General features: G+C 41.2%; 1 protein-coding gene across 3 annotated transcripts in view; it reads left to right on the top strand.

Moving 5' to 3' along the window:
* The window catches only part of STAP1 (signal transducing adaptor family member 1), a 180219-nt gene extending 175971 nt beyond the window's left edge, over positions 1 to 4248 (top strand). For all 3 annotated transcript variants that reach the window (XM_075352391.1, XM_075352392.1, XM_075352393.1), the window contains one exon: positions 3677 to 4248. The gene's annotated coding sequence lies outside the window, so the exon portion shown is untranslated. The remainder of the gene's footprint in view (positions 1 to 3676) is intronic.
* Positions 4249 to 11263: the final 7015 nt, after the last annotated feature.

Consider the following 11263-nt stretch of genomic DNA (forward strand, 5'->3'; position numbering starts at 1 on the left):
TGCGGGTAGTTGTGGTGTTGGATGAGGTGGAGAAAGAAGACACACACACACTGTAGGTAAACCAAAGTCTTTGAGTACAGCTACCGGAAGCCTGTCCAAGTACCCGGTCTCACTTAGTCATTCGGCGCCTGTCTCCGTGCACAATTTGTTGTTCGTTGATGGTCCCCGTGGCTTAAAGCTGTTGGGGGCCCTGCTCACTATGTGTAGTGTAGCTGTGCTCTTAGGGGCTGGCACTTGGGACCTCAGTGGGTTGCTGTGTCTGGAAAAACCCTGTCCCCCTCGTTGTGCTGATGCCCTCAATCTCTGAGCGTGTAGGGAAGTCCTTGAAGATCCTCTCACTTTCAGGTAATTGTTAGGACGTTGAATCAGCTCCTGACCTAGGGTCCTGTACCCCGTCGTGCTCGATACCGGTCAGTTCTGTTGGTCCCTTCTGATACCGACAGTCCCTCCAACACTACGTCCGTCACACCCCTGTCCAACGTCCCTGCAACCAGTCCCCGTCTCTTCTGGACCCAAATCACTGCTTGCGACCCAATCAGTTTTCCTTAGCTCCCCAGGAGCTAACTCTACCAGCTCCTCACTCTCTGGAGCTCACTTCTACTCTCACTTTCAGTCTCGCTCCTTAGAGAGTCTGCCTAGTCCCCAAGGGGTTGGCCCATTTTCCAGCTAGTCCAACTCCCCTGGTGTGTCTGGCAGTGACTGATGTGGGGTGATTGGGTTTTGTGGTGCAGATGGGAGTGACACCGGTTTCCTAGGTACCTGGAACCATGGGGGGTAGGCCCTGCACTCTAGCTAAAGATGCAGTTCCCTGTAGCACCCTGATGTATTCAGGGGCACTACAAAAACAGCAGAAATAATAACATTTTGGGGCATTGTGCTGCATGTAGGTATAGTGGGAAAAAACAGAGCTTTGGCAATACTGAAATACTTGTATACTATACAGCACATCAGTATTCTGCATGGCCCTGACAGGACATTATTTGAAGCAATCTAAACATTTTTTTTTATTATAGTGATAATGCACGGTGTCCTCTCAGAGACAATCCCAACTTTGATCGTCTATATAAAATGCAGCCAATAGTTGAACACTACAGCAGAAAATGTGCTGAGGCGTACAACCCCCAAAGAGACATCTGTATAGATGAATCTGTGGCTCATTTCTAAGGGAGGCTTCAATTCCGACAATACTTACCTGGTAAGAGGGCAAGGTAAGGAATAAAACTGTACAAGCTGTGCGAGAGTACCTCAGGGTACACCCACAGATTTAAAGTTTATGAAGGGAATACCCCCCCTGTCCTGGGGGTGAGCAGGAAAATTCTGTAGGAAGTGATGCACTCTGGATAAGGCTTATCACCTCTATGTAGATAACTTTTACAAGAGGATCCCGTTCTTCAAGTCTCTCGCTGCCAGAGGTACAGTTGCATGCAGCACTGAGTGAAGAAATCAGAGAGAATTCCCTAAGCCGCTAACAACTCCCTTGTACCACATGAGAAGTCCCAAAGCCAGATTGTAATCTGGATTATGATAAATTCATGGGAGGTGTAAATCTCTCTGATCAGGTCCTCAAGTCATACTATGATATATGAAAAGCAAAAGATGGCAGTGCACATTGTACAGGTCGCACTGTACAATACTTTTGTGCTGTTTCCATGTGCAGGCAAGGGGAGCTTCTTTCAATTCCAGGAGGTAGTCATCAAGGCTCTAATATTGAGAAGTCAGGAAGGTGACAGTGCCAGTGCCCTATTGAACTAAACATTTTCCCAGTGAGGTTCCCCAAACTGCAAGCGAGAGAATAACACAAAAAAGATGTAGAGTATGCTCCAAGAGGGTAAAACAAGGACACAATATACCATTGTGAAACCTGCCCTGAGAATCCTGGCCTTTGCATTAAGTATTGCATCAAAACGTACCACACCAAAAGCATTATTAATTATCATTACTCTTCAGCTTAATTTGCATATCAATTAAAATACAAATTTCTCAGTAGTGATCATGTAACGGTATTTCAGCTTTTGTCCTTGAAAGAGCTACATGCACTTATAACTAGTTTTGGGGTGAAATTCTGCTAACAGATTCTATTTAACATAGGAAATTGCATCTGGTCTCATAAATTTTAATAATAATGTATAAAAATGGATTGCACTCAGATGACATTTGAGATGAAAGTTATCCATTTTTTCTGGATGAAAATCCAATGAATTTTTTTTTAGACGTTTGTGTGAACTTAGCCTAACGGAAGAACAATTTGAAGACAATACAGTAAGTTTATCTGAAGTAAGACCATAAATGATGAAATTTTCCATCTTTAACTTTCTCTTATTCCTAAGACTGTCTGTGTAAGGGCTCATGCGCACGTAACTGCTGAATATTCTGCAGCGATTTGACAGCACATGTTCGCGTCAAATCGCTGCAGAAAGACTGCATAATGGATGCAGTGTTTCAACAGAATAAATCCCGACTTCATGCGCTATGGCTGCTGCCCCCACCATAGACAGAGCGGGAGCTGCATCCATAGCGCATGGAATAATTGACATGCTGCTTTTATGAATGCACGGATTTGGGTCAAAATTTTAGCATCCAAATCACTGCGTTCATAAAAGCATCGTGCGCACGTACCATGCACAATCTACATAGATTGTGCAGGGGACGCAGGACGCATGCATTTACACTGATGTATTCTTAAAAGTAGATGTAATTTGGATTTTATGTTTGTGGCTCAATTTTTATTTTTGTCTACCCATAAGCTTGTATTGAGCGAGTCTCATCTGATATACAGAAAAGAACAGTGCTTGCTAGGATTTTTTTTCACACATTCAGTCTGTATGAAATAAACTGTCCTATACACAGCCCTATTGCACACACATCTATCATATATTTGTCTCAATGAGCCCTAATGCTTTCTATCTTTTTTTTCTTTTGATGAGGCTGAGTTGTGACCCGCAATATAAAATGGCTGTAACACATTTGTAGGTTAAAATCCAAGTCTGTTGAATTTTTGGTCACAGGTCACAAGTCCCGCACAACTTTGAATCTATAGAATTAAAGGGGTTATCCACTATTAGGACAACCCCTTCTGATTCCACTTGTTTCCCCTAGTTAAAATAAAAGACCCTGTACTCACCTCCCGTTCTAGATCCGTTTCAGCGCTGTCGGTTATCGCGGTTTGGGGCTCATGTGACATTTCACACGAGTGTCACATCCAGTCACCACTGGTGTCTCTATCCCCGCCTTTGGATCGAATGAGTTAATCAACAGGAAGTAACAGTGCGGGTACCACTTACTTCCTGTTGATTGCTCATGTGGTCCAAAGGCAGGGAGAGAGAAGTCAGAAGTGATTGGATGCGGACTTCCGTGATGTCACAATGTTACATGAGTCCCAAACCGCTCTTACCAACAGCGCTGGAATGGAGTCGGAATGGAAAGTGAGTACAGGGTCTTTTATTTTAACTGGGAGAAACAAGTGGAATCAGAAGGATTTGTCCTAAAAGTGGACAACTCCTTTAAATGCAAGTCATGTGTAGCTCACATGTATTCTGTCTGCAATTTGGCTGATTTTTGTAGCCTGTCTGGGACTATTGTGCTACCAGAGTTGCCGCGTAATCCTGTAAAAACACACAGCTCTGCTATATTTGTTTAAAATGGTCCCAGTTTAATTATAAATGTCTTTGTATTTCAGAACACATGATGTTGAAACAAACAAGATTTTGGATGAAACAATGTTGAACGAAATTAAAGAACCATTAAAATATCATATGTAAACAAGTACTTTTTATTGAATGTACCAAGCATGATCTAATCTGAAAAGACAAAAAACAAAGGACAACCAATAACTGTACATCTTTTTTATTTACACATATATATCCGGGTGCCCCAATATCCACTTGTTTTGGGGCCATAACTGAATCACTGTCGTCATTCTCCGATGATCTTCTATGGACACATTCAATCATTACAATGCTTCTCTACTAAATCCGTGCTCCAGGGTAATAGATCAGAACTGAAAGTATCATATGCAAATGTCACCTTACATTATAGAATATTCTCTGCCACTGTATAGGTGCTCAGAAAAACAAGCTCATATAAAATTGCACACGACTCTATGTTTGTTAAAAAAAAAAAAAGATAAAAGAAAAAAAAAGTGTGTATGTATAAAATAACTGATTTACCGAAGCTATATAATTCTTGTTGTGGAAATTATAGTCATACAGAAGCAATAAATGTCATAGCTATTAATAAAACATATTTAGTAAAAAGGATGGCTCAGTTTTAATGTATTCTTGGTGTTAACATCTCTTTTCGGTTAACCCTATTTTCCAACGTAATGATATAGCTCACCAGATCTTAAAAAAATGGCTAATTCTCTATTCCAAAGGCTCACTGACTGTGAAAAGCAAATATGTTCCTTTAAAGGGGTTGTCCATGTTGGGGTGTAAGTCACTGTATGTAATAATAATGTAGGCTCTAATGATCTCATGTTAACCCCTTCATACCAAGCAGATTTTCCGTTTTTCATTTTTTTTTTTTTTGCTCCCCCTCTTCCTAGTGCTGTACTTTTTAATGAAACAATAAGTTTTACTATACATTGTACTGAAAAACAGCAAAATTCCAAGTGTGGAAAAATTGAAAAAAAAGTTTGATTGCATGATGGTTTTTGAGATATTTTATTCACCATTTTCACTATATGGTGAAACTGATGTGTTGGTGTAATGCCTCATGTCAGTACAAGTTCGTAGACACCAAACATGTAAAGGTTTATTTTTTATCTAAGGGTTTAAAAAAGAATTCAGAAGTTTGTCGAAAAGAAGTGGTGCACGTTTTGCACCATTTTCCGCAACCCATAGCATTCTCATTTTTCAGTATCTATGGCTCAGTGACTGCTTATTTTTTGCGTCTCGAGCTGACTTTTTTTTTTTTTTTTTTTACGGTACCATTTTTGTGCAGATGCTAAGTTTTGATTGCCTGTTATTGCATTTTAGGCAAAATTTGCGGCACAAAAAACCCCCGTAATTTTGGCATTTGGATTTTTTTTGCTACTACGCCATTTACCGATCAGATTAATTGATTTTATGTTTTGATAGAATGGGCATTTCTGAACGTGGTGATACCAAATGTGTGTATATTTTTAAACCCTTTCATTTTCATTGGGGCGAAGGGGGGGTGATTTGAACTTTTAGGTTTTTTAAATTTTTTTAAATTTTTTAAAACTTTTTTTTTACTTTTGAGTTGTTGTCGGCATGAAGTGAAGAGGGCTTGTAAGAGACTGGGGATAGTGAGCAACCATCAAGTTTGATGGAAAGGCTTGTTGGAGGAGTTGAGTGAGGAGGAGGAAAGACAATGAATTCTGTTTTGTCCATGTTATGCTTTAGGAATCGCGCAGAGAAGAAGGATGAAATAGCAGACAGACATTGTGGAATTTTGGTTAGTAGAGAGGTAATGTCAGGTCCAGAGAGGTAGATCTGTGTGTCATCGGCAAAGAGATGATACTGAAAGCCGTGGGACTCTGAGCTGTCCCAGGCCGAAGGTGTAGATGGAGAACTGCAGTGGTCCAAGAACTGAGCCTTGGGGGACACCGACAGATAGGGGGCGAGATGAGGCAGTGGTGTGAGAATGGGAGACGCTGAAAGTTCGGTTGGTTAGGTATGAGGAGATCCAAGATAGGGCCAAGTCTGTAATGCCCAGAGTTGAGAGAATCTGTAGTAGGAGGGAGTGGTCTACTGTGTTGAAGGCAGAGGACAGGTCCAGGAGGAGGAGGACAAAGTAGTGTCGCTTGGCTTTGGTTGTTAGTAGGTCTTTGGGGACTTTGGTTAGGGCAGTTTCAGTAGAGTGATGCGCTCGGAAGCCAGATTGTAGCTGGTCAAAGAGAGAGCAGGAGGAGAGGTATGAGGACAATTCAAGATGGACATGCTGTTCCAGTAGTTTTGAGGCATAGGAAAGAAGGGATATGGGTCAATAGTTTGACACAGAGGATGGGTCAAGGGAGGGCTTTTTGAGGATGGGTGTAATGGAGGCATGTTTAAAGCATGAAGGGAATACACCACTTGTTAGTGATAGGTTGAAGAGATGGGTTAGGGCTGGGATGAGGACTGCGATGATGTTGGGGATGAGGTGCGATGGGAGCGGCTCAAGTGCACAGGTGGTTAGATGTGATCTTGAGAGTAGAGTGAAAAGATTGTCTTCTGTCATGGTGGAGAAGCTGGATTTGGAGGAAGAGGGCTGAGTAGCTATGATGAGGGGCTGTGGTGATTTTGGGCCAAAGCTTGCTCTGATGTTGTTAATCTTCTGCTTGAAGAAAGAGGCAAAGTCTTCAGCTGAGATGAGAGGAGGGGGAGGTGGTGCTGGAGGATGAAGGAGAGAATTGAAAGTGTTGAATAACTGTTTAGGGTTGTGAGAGAAAGAGGATATGAGGGATGAGAAGTAGGTTTGTTTTGCAGCAGTGAGTGTGGACTTGAAGGTGGTGAGGGACTCTTTATATGCAATGAAGTGCTCAGTGGAATGAGACCTCTTCCATCTGTGCTCAGCAATTCTGGAAGCCCGTCTCAGTTCTTTAGTCTGACTCGTGTGCCAGGGTTGCCTGTTGATTGTGCGGGTTTTGGTGTGTGTGAGGGGGCAGCTGATTCGAGAGCTGCAGAGATTGTAGCTGGGAGTATATCGCATACTTGTGTCCACGTGATTAGTGATGGGCGAGCCTGAACTGTAAAGTTTGGGGTCTGTACCGAACACAGTGTTCGTGACCACGATCCCGAACACGAACTTTCCTGGGAAGCTCGTGTTACAGTTCGGGTCCAGGGGCTGTAAAAAATAAAAGCACATTATTAAAAAACATTATGATTATACTTACAGGTCCCGCGACACGTCCTGCAAACTCTGTCTCCGGTCACTTCTGCTTCCGATCATTGCTGTGACACTAGTTAACCACCATTGATTACAAGCCCTTCCATGATGTCATAGTCATGTGACCAGTCTGGTGAGAATGTTGTACAGACATTGGCTTACAGACTGTTCACATAGTTATGACGTCATGGAAGGTCCTATTAACTTCCGGGGGTATTCACTGCACTGCTCGCCACTCGGCAGTCTTCGGCTGTGTTCGTGGTGACGTCAGGGTTCACCCGAATCCATGGCTCATGGATTCGATTGAACTTTGACTTTCACTGTGCAAGTCTCGCATCTGCATCACTCGGCACGGCGCACACTCTCCCAACAGGAGCGGGTCGGCTGCATGTATTTCCATGCAGCAGAGGCGCTCCTGTCAGGAGATGCTGGGTGATACCGATGCGAGACTCACAGGAGTCATATGCAACTGGAATCATACTCTCAGTGTCAGCCTGCTTCTCGCTCTGTAAAGACACTTGTCTTTATAGAGCGATGAAGCAGAGCTGACAATGCTATACCTGTGAACTACGTCGGACAAAGGTTTTTTTTATATAATAATGATGGAGTCTAATTTTTTTTGTTTTATTTCTAATAGAATTTTTTTTTTTATGTGTTGTGTATTTTTTTTTTTTACTATTTACTAAATTCATGGTGGCCATGTCTAATTTGGCGTGACCCATGAATCTCGGGCTTAGTATCAGCTGAGAATACAAAGATGGTATTAACCCCTTTATTACCCAGCGTGCCACCGCCATCAGGGCCACTGGACAAGCCAGGTAAAGCACCTGGAAATGGCGCTAACAAATAATGCGCCATTTACAGGGGCAGCTGCGGGCTGTGGAGAATCCAAGCCCCCAGCTGCCTGGTTTTACTTGACTGGCGATCAAATTACGGCTGGAACCCACGCATTTTTTTTTTTAATTATTTTTTAAATAATTAAAATTAATGGGCTTCCTGTATTTTGATTGCCAGCCAAGGTAAAGCCAGGCATATGGGAGTGGCAGCCCGTAGCCATCCACTTTATCAGCGCAGAGAATCAAAAATACTGTGGAGCACTACGTCATTTTTTTTAATTATATATTTATTTTTACACTACTATATGTGTGAGGGACCCAACAGACAATCACAGACGCTGTCACGCAGAATGGGCATCTGTGATTGTCTGTTGGAGTAACCTGGAATCTGCCCATACATGGCAGTTACAGTTTACTCGGCATCCAATAACTGACACCCACTCTGTGACAGCATCTGTGATTGTCTGTTATTTTAACAGTAAAATAAAACAACACCAAGGAAAAAATATTTTATTAGAAATAAAAAAGAAGACATTTAGGACTACATTTTTATTACTCTCATAAAAAAAACCTCCGACGTAGTCTAAAGGCGGGTGAGCATCTTCAGCTCTGCTACATCTGTGTGAGAAGATAAACACGGGTCTGCTCACACAGACTTAGCTGAGAGCAGTCAGAGACTTCACCCGAGTGTAAAACCACCACTGACTACAGGACCTTCTATGATGTCATAGCCATGTGACCAGTCTGGTGTGAATGTTGTTACCTCGTGGGTTACAGGACCTTCCATCAAAGCCATGTAACTAGTCTGTAACCCATGTACATCATTCACACCAGACTGGATACATGGCTATGATGTCATGGAAGGTCCTGTAAGTTAGTAGTGGTTACCCAGGGGCACTGCAATGATCGGACCCGAAAGCAGAAACGGCCAAGAGTCTGGAGGATGCGTCACAGGACCTGTAAGTATAATGACAATGTTTGTTATTAACTATATTCTTTATTTTACAGCCCCATCCCATAACTGTAAAGTCCAAGTTCAGACACAAGTTTGCGTTATCTCAGAACCCGAACTTGAACTTTACAAACGTCCGGGCGAGTCTCCCAAACACAAACATCAGGGGGTTCGCCCATCAAAGCACGTGACTACTGTTCCAGGGTCTGACACCAGCTAATCCTCCAAGCTCACAGTACGTGTGACGTGAGGATTCACAAATCTGAAGTCACATAGAGAAACTACAGGCTTGTCAGTTTACTGTAGACCAGAAAACCCCTGATATTCAGTGACTTTAGATCAATGGAGTTTAGAAAGGAGGACTTGTACTACATTACTTTTAAAATGTTTATATTCCTGTTTTTTTACCATTGGTAAAATGCCTGACAATTCAATCTAGTGTACATCTTGTCACGTTTGCAATTGTTGAACATGTATGCAATACTAGATGTGTGCATTTTGAGCATTTGGAAGCCCAAATACTTGATCTAAATTAATAGTTTACAACACTGAGATCCATTGATAATATAGAAAGGAGTTTGAAGTCGTTGTGGTATGCTTTCTCTGATGAAGCCCTATCAGACTTTCAAGAAGAACTTTTAGAATCAAAAATTCAAATAGAAGTGGACTCCCGCGCCTTCGTAAGAAGATAGTCAGCAAAAATGGTTAAACGTGATTTTATTACGCGTTTCAGAGATCACATCTCCGTCCTCAGATAAATCACACATGTAAATCATAAATTTTGATGCAAACTCCTCGTGGTGTCTGCTGCATCCGTAATCTACACGCTTTCAATAGCAGTTTCAATAGCAGTTGTCACTATTTCACAACTGTATCAGGTGAGCACATCTGATTTTATTCCACAAATGTTTGTAACGTTAGTACCCTATTAGCGCCTTTTGTCTTTTCAGTCTCCTTCACATTGAAGAACTTCTAATGATCCAGAAGCAATTTGGTGATAAACACATGCTTTTTCCAGCATGATAGAGCATCATGACACAAACATTTCAATTTTGAGTCTCAATCTCATTGAGAACCTTTGGTTAAAGCTTAAAATGTATGTAGAGCAAGCAAAAATGGGTTGTCATCAGCCAGGATTGGTGGCAGAGGCTGATATCCATATCCAGCATTTCAGAGTGACTTTCAAAAGTCTTGAAAATAAGGGTTAACACTATAAATATCAAGTCGCTGTATAAACTTCATGTATGTCAGTAATAGTTTAAAAACATTTTTTAAAATGCTTACAATTGTACTTCAGCAACCATAGAAACATCAGACAAAAAGATTTAACAACACAACCAGCATTTATGTCGCAAAACGTTTGGCCACAACTGTGTATTGTGCAGCCTGAATATGAGTAAGATAATGCATTTATGCCTTTGTTATACTCCTAAAAAATAGTATTATGATATTATGGCATGAATTTGTACCGATACTGGCTTTAATCATTGGAAATAAGATTTGTATATTTGAATTATAGCCTGTGATTAGAGTTGAACGAATCAATCCGCTGCAAACTTACTTTAACTCCTTCACCCCCGGCCACTAAAACACCCTAATGACCGGGCCATTTTTTGCAATTCTGACCAGTGTCACTTTAGTTATAACTTTGGAACGCTTCAACGGATCCGGCGATTTTGACATTGTTTTTTCGTTACATATTGTACTTCATGATAGTGGTAAAATTAGGCTGATATTTTTTGCGTTTATTTGTGAAAATTTCGGAAATTTTGCAATTTTCAAACTTTGAAAATTTATGACCATAAATCCAAGAATTGTCACACAAAATAGTTACTAAATAAAATTTCCAATTTGTCTACTTTACATAAGCGCAATTTTCGAAACAAATGTGTTTTTCGTTTCGAAGTTAGAAGGGGGTCAAAGTTCATCAGAAATTCCTCATTTTTCCATCAAAATTTACAAAATCATTTTTTTAGGGACCACATCACATTTGAGGTGACTTTGAGAGGCTTAGGTGACAGAAAATACCCAAAAGTGACCCCATTCTAAAGACTGCAACCCTCACACTGCTCAAAACCACATCCAAGAAGTTTATTAACCCTTCAGGTGTTTCACAGGAACCAAAGCAATGTGGAAGGAAAAAATGAAAATTTTACCTTTTAACACAAAAATGTTACTTTAGCCATAAAATTTTGCATTTTCACAAGAAAGAAAAGAAAAATGCACCATACAATTTATTGTGCATTTTCTCCTGAGTACGCTGAGCTCGGAAAGAAAGGCGCGCAATTTGAATTTTTGAACGCAAAATTAGCTGCACTCATTAGCGGACGCCATGTCGGGTTTGAAGACCCCCTGAGGTGCCTAAACATTGGAACTCCCCCACAAGTGACCCCATTTTGAAAACTAGAGCCCTCAAATATTTTTCTAGATGTTTGGTGAGCACTTTGAACCCCTGGGGGCTTCACAGACATTTGTAACGTTGAGCCATGAAAAGAAAAAAAAAAATTTACCACAAAACTGTTGCTTCAACTAGATAGCTTTTTTTTCACAAGGGTATCAGGAAATAATGCAGCTTAAAATTTAATTGTGCATTTTTTCCTGAGTACGACGATACCCCATATGTGGTAAAAATCAATTGCTTGGG

Source organism: Anomaloglossus baeobatrachus, chromosome 1 (assembly GCF_048569485.1).
Source record: "Anomaloglossus baeobatrachus isolate aAnoBae1 chromosome 1, aAnoBae1.hap1, whole genome shotgun sequence".
In the NCBI taxonomy this organism is placed as follows: Eukaryota; Metazoa; Chordata; class Amphibia; order Anura; family Aromobatidae; genus Anomaloglossus; species Anomaloglossus baeobatrachus.